Below are 6,000 nucleotides of genomic sequence, written 5' to 3'. Positions count from 1 at the left end.
TTATGTGTTCAATATGTGGCTAGTGCATTAGTTAGGCTTCTTCATTATGAAAATACTTATTAGGGTCTATTATGTGCAAGGCACTGGACTGACTATTGTTGGAGTTGGATGAGACCTTGCAAATCAGTATGAGATTAGTCAGAACTGCAGTGCACTGTGTCAGTTGCACAAGAGAAGCCCAAGTATATTATTTTGGGTGTTCAAAGGAAGAAAGGATCATTTGAGGGTGGGGTTGTAGAAGAGAGAATGAGAAACTGTAAGAGAAGAGGCATCTTTTGATGTGACAAAACTCCTCAAGACAGGGAGTTCTCTGTGTATTTTAGGACACTAGTTGCTCTGGTTTGAGTGTCCCCTCCAAAACTCAGGTGTTGGGAGGCCCAGCAATGCACAAGTGTTGGAGGGTGGTGCCTCAGGTCACGAGGCTTGGCTCTCCTGAGGGCATTACTATCCAAATAAAAAAGCTTTCAGGAGTGTGTTTGCCCCCACTTTGGCTTTCTACTCCGTAAGGAAGAGTGTTCCTCGCATGTGGGGGCTATAGCATTCAGGGCGCCATCTTGGAAGTAGAGACTGGGCCCTGACCAGGCCCCAATGTGCTTGTCTCTTTATCTTGGAATTTCCAGACTCTAGAACTGTGAGAAATAAATTTCTTTTCATTGTTATTACCCGGTCTGTGATATTCTGTTTATAAGAGCACAAAAAGAACTAAAACACTAGTCTTGTGCCTTGGTGGGAGGGTAGGCGGTCACTGAGTACCTGTGGGTCTGTGTCAGGAAGCATGAGAATGACTTGGGCAGTTGAGGGTGAGGACCTGCAGAAAGAACAGGGACATTAACCTATGTCCATCAACAGATGACTAGATAAAGAAAATGAGGAGTATGACTCTGCTGTAAAGAGAGATAATTTGAGTCATTGTAGGAAAATGGATACAGCTGGAGACCATACTGTTAAGTGAAATAAATCTGATTTACAAACTTCAGTAGCACATGGTCTGGCTTATATGGGAAACCCAGAGTAAAAATAAAGAGCAAAATAAAGGATAGATAATATATGATTTCTTTTTGCCAGAGAGGCGTTGAGCTGCTGAGCTGAATCCCTGGCAAGGATAGATAATAGGAAGCAGGGAGATTATTCTCAAAGTGGAGGGGGATCAAGAGATTGGGAGGGGTGCACAGGGAGGGATGATAAAAAGCAACTGGGTTGTGTTATATACACTACCAAGTCCACAAGGCGTGCAAACACTATATGCTCCACACAGTTACCAATAAACTAAAATAAAAAGAATGGGCACATTAGAAGACTGGCATTTTTAGGGAAGAGAGAGAAAGTATAGAGGGGTACAAAAGGGTCACAGGTGAAAGGGCGCAAGTGCTATTGGGAGGCATTGTGAGGCCTTGTTAGCGTGCTTGAGCCGGGTCAAGTAAGTGAAGCAGCTCTGTCATGTAAGGATGCTTAGGCTGGGTGGCGGAGGGAGGCGCTGGCAGGGAAACAAACCGCTTCCCACTGAGTCTCCAGAGGAGAGTGGAGCCACCCAGACCGTTCCTGCCACCAGGCCAGGTCAGAACTGGGAACACTTGAACAGTAAGTGACTGTGTCCGGCCACGGTATGCTGGAGTGGTTGCCTACCAAAGCTATCCTTTCTCTGTGTCCTCTGATGGATCCCTGATCCTTGTCTTCAAGGGATCAGGTTTCAAGGTTGTTTCCCAACCTTGAAACAAAACCAAAGGGGTTTTCCAGTCATGCTTCTGCCATCTGTTGACTTTCTACAGTTAAACCTGGCTTTCTACTTAAGCCTGGTTGGCTTAAATTCATTTCTTGTTCTTTTCTCTTTTTTTTGATACCAGGCATCGAACTCATGACCTTGTGCTCACCAGGCAAGCGCTTGAGCCCCTGAGCTAAATCCCTGGCTTATTTTTTGTTATTTTCAAAACAGAACAAAACAAGAAGTCTGACTTAAGTTGTCAACTCTGCAGCAGTAGATCAGAGGATAGTTGTCTTGAACTCTTAACCAACGAGATGGACTATTTGGGCTATCTTGGCAAGGACATTGTCAGTAAGTGGTCTTCACTGTTAGCACCTCAGCAGTTTCCAACTGCAATCAGCATCCATCCCATTGGGACTGCTTGTGAAATTCTTAACCTTGGTCCCGTTTTTAGCAGTGTCTCTCAGTAAGTCTGGGCGGGGGCTCAGAAATCACACTGATGATTAGAACCTAGGATAGTGGTTGTTATTATTATCATTGAGAGGAGGTCTTGCTGGATTGTTCAGGCTGCCCTTGAATTTATGACCCTCCTTTCCTCAGTAGTAGCTAGGATTTCCTCCTGAGTAGCTGGGATTATAGGCAGGTATCACCATTGCCTGGCTCAGCCCTGGATAGTTAGGATGATGGTATTTTACCAGGCATATTTTGGAAATACTGGCTTAAATATGAGATACTGATCCTGAGGTAATGTGCTTGTGTGTCCTCTCTCGTCTTGCTCTCTGATTTGCCTTTAAGTTCGAGTGACTGGTAACATCTCTTGCAAGAGGTCAACCTGTGAACAAGAATCAGCGCATGGATGCTGATCTGATTGTGGGCTCCTTAGGTGCCAGATTTTCCATGCAGTTCCCTCTGTTCTCCTTGATATTTTTATTGGAAATGAGGTGTAGGGAGGGAGTTCATGTCATTACATACAGGTCCTGTTCTGCAGGCATCTTCTTTAGCTTTCATCAATCGTGGATGCTCTTATTCCCTGATACCAAGGTATGGATCATGGATGCTCTTATTCCCCGGTAGCAAGGAGGACAGTTACTCACCAAGCAGGAGGCAAAACTTGTTGGTTCTAGGTTTCCTTAGCAGCTCCGTCTCCTTTTCTCTCGAGTTTTTCCTGGAAAATTGTGGTGTGAAGGAGAAGCCTTTAAAAGTATATAGAACACACACACTCATGCTTACACACAGAGAGAAATAAGAGATAGGCCAGGTCTTGTAAGCTTAGTAGAGAGCAATGCTTACAACTATCATGTCCTTTCAAGTTTCAGGAAAAGCATGATCTGTTTTTGTCCAGATTACTCCTTCTGGTTCCTCATGACTTGGAAGGTGAATTAGGATTTGAAGAAATGATCCTGTTCTCCACCTGAGTTGGCATTGTGTTACATTTTTGTGTCACAATTTCATCACAGACAACTTAATACTCCCTGAAAGAAGGGGGGGAGGTGGGGGGGGGAGAACTTTAGAAGACTGACTGATTGTCTTTATACCTCACCAGGATGCTTTTAAAATTCACATCTTCTTGCACATTTTCCCATCTGGCTGGAATACAGAACTTTTGTTCCATTCATCAATGATTTTTAAAAAAAAGTTGTAATGGTTTCTGTAATGGTTTCATTAGTGACAGTTGGAAAGTTGGAACAAAACAAAACAAAACAAAAGAAAGGAATGCATGATGTGAGGGAAATACCCTGATTTTTCTCTGATTGTGGTAGAGGGATCAAACTGCAGGTGAGAATAGGGGGAACCAGAGAGTAATTTAGTCCTGTAGAGCACAGCTCTTCCTAATCTGTCAATCACAACTCTGCTACTTCTGGATGATTTCAAAATAATGAGTGAGCTTAGTCCAAATGTCTGTTCTGTTCCATGGAACAACAATCAGTCCACTGATGGCTGAGTTGGCAGTCCGTGGACTAAAGCTGTGCTTTTCAGCCTGAGGTTGTAGGTTTTGTGTATAGGAGGAGCTCCAAATCAGAATGTACTGAAGAAATTTCTCCTTCTTCCCTCTCTCCCTCCCTCCTTTCTTCTTTCCTTCCTCCCCTCCTTCCTCTCTCCCTGTCTCTGTCTCTCTCTTCTTTTTTCGGTACTGAGTATTGAATCTAGGTTCCTTGAGTCTTTATGTTGCCCACACTGGGCTCTAACTTGTGATCCTTTTGAATCAAAGGATATTTCTTTTCTTTTTATTGAAAATGTGCACATTTGGACTCCTGCCCTCAGTTTGGGACATGCCTTGGGGTCCTGAAAAGGCAGCTAGGTCATGCTCTAGCCCTTTCTGCCCAGTTGAGAACTTTTGAGTAAACAGTTACCTTCAGGCAATTTGAAAGGCCTGGCTTAATATCTCCCTGCTCTTAACAGTTTTAATCATTGTGGTGGATTAACTAATGGTCAACTCGTAACACCCAGCTGAACTGAGTAAGCATGTGCTGGGTGTGGAAGGCCTACTGGAGGATTGTTGCCAGCAGCATAAACAGAGAACTGGAAGAGAAGATGGTGTGCTGTTGATTCTCCTGGAGGAGCTCGTCACACTGGTTTTCTGGGTATGAAGTCAGCTGTTCTCATTGCTGGAGGAGCTTGGGATCTCACTGTCCTGAGGACGGTTGCTATTCTTTCCAGGGAGCTCTGATCTTTACTTTGAGCATCCCTTCCTGGCACAGACCAGTGCAAATCCCTCAGCCTGCTGGCACAGACCCTCCATCCCGCTGGCACAGACTTTCTGGTCTCCACTGACCTTTGGGCCTTCCCAGTGCAGATCCTTGAAACAGAGTTGCATGAGACAGCGTCGTGGGCTCTAGGTCTCCAGCTGGATTTGTGGAGGACATTGCCATGGAATCCAGGCCTCAGCTAGACTCTTTGGGTCGCTGGTGTGTGAACAGATCTCCTATACTCTTTTGCATTTGATTCTTTGGGTGAATATTATAAAATAATCCTATAAATTATGTGTCCTGTGTGGAATCGTTTCCCTTGCAAACCCTGACAACAGTAATAATAAAAAGATGTGAAATGATGGTTTTCCAAGAGAGAAAACAAGAAAAATGCCATGCTCATCCTACATATCAGGAAGGCTGAGTCCCTTCGGGGTGGTGGGATGCCTGGTGTTCTGATCATGTTTGGAAACATGGACATGAATCTCAGCTTTGTTGGAATCGGTCCCCTCGGCTCTGAACCCCGCAATGCAGCGTGTTCGGGCCGGCTCTGACAGCGAGGGGCTCTCTCCTCTGGATGTTTATTTTACCATCTAAGACCAGCCTTGCCCTAGAATAGCTAAGTCCCCTCATGTCAAGGCTGGGAACCATCCGGGGAGTTGCTAATGGCTAAGTGCATTATGAACGGAGATTTATGATCGCCTTCCTAGTCAATTAAAATTCCAGATATTACTAAGGCAGAATTCAATTAAGGTTAATTGGGGCTTCTGAAAACCTCTTTTCCAAAGGGAAACCATGATGAGATTGTGACTCCTAGTGGGTTTTGATCAGTTTTAAATAACTTTTCGTACCTTTCTTTTCTTGGCACAAGACACCTCCCCTCCCCGCTGTGGTTCCTGCTATTATCATCTGATTCAGATGTTGATTTTTCTGTCATAAGTTATCATTGTGACTTATTTGGTTTTTGCTTTGTCTTCTTAAAAAAAAAGCAAACAAAACAAAACAAAACAAATCCAAAACTATAACTCCCAAGGCTCCGCGCAGACCAGAACCTTAACAAAACCGCAACCTGTGCTGTACGAAAATCACTGTGCTCTGACATGAAAGAAATATAGTCATTTGGAAGATTGTGACAACATTTCAGAGGCAATTATCTAAACTGGAAAAACAACCCATTCCTTTTCCTTTGTCATTAAGGTGGATGAAAAGGTTTGGCAACATTGTCAACCAGGGTAGGGGACTGGAAGGAGGGGGAAACAGGTGCACAGGAGAATTGCAATGCAAGTCAGGCTTTCCATTCTGCCCTAAATTTTATTTTCTGTCGTCAAGGGCTATTGTGACAGTTCTTTAGCACAGTTGATTGAACTGGGAAAACACATGGGACGGGGCCTCAGTCACCGAATGCAGAACATGTAGCCCGTAACTCACAGAGCAATCTGAAGCAAGGAATGAATAATAATTTCAGCAGTTGATTCTCTCAGAATTTCCAACCTATTGTTCATCACTGGAGACTGATAACAGGGGCTAAGGAGAAATTTTCCTTTTGAAAAGAAGAGACGAGAGGAGAGACACATGGCAATGGCTCAGATGTCCCATCGCTCTTCCGAGGAGCAC

General features: G+C 44.2%; 1 long non-coding RNA gene across 2 annotated transcripts in view; it reads left to right on the top strand.

Moving 5' to 3' along the window:
- Positions 1-1,400: 1,400 nt before the first annotated feature.
- LOC134478686 (uncharacterized) overlaps positions 1,401-6,000 on the top strand; it is a 111,306-nt gene continuing 106,706 nt past the window's right edge. Inside the window, exon 1 of one of the 2 annotated variants that reach the window (XR_010051468.1) lies at positions 1,401-1,554. This is a non-coding gene — a long non-coding RNA (uncharacterized LOC134478686). Of the gene's footprint in view, positions 1,579-6,000 lie in introns of both variants that reach the window. The other variant, XR_010051466.1, reaches the window with a different exon arrangement.

The sequence above is a fragment of the Cavia porcellus genome, unplaced genomic scaffold, assembly GCF_034190915.1.
Source record: "Cavia porcellus strain 051 isolate PalLab524CR breed Dunkin Hartley unplaced genomic scaffold, mCavPor4.1 scaffold_14, whole genome shotgun sequence".
In the NCBI taxonomy this organism is placed as follows: Eukaryota; Metazoa; Chordata; class Mammalia; order Rodentia; family Caviidae; genus Cavia; species Cavia porcellus.
This window is presented reverse-complemented; position numbering and strand designations above follow the sequence as displayed.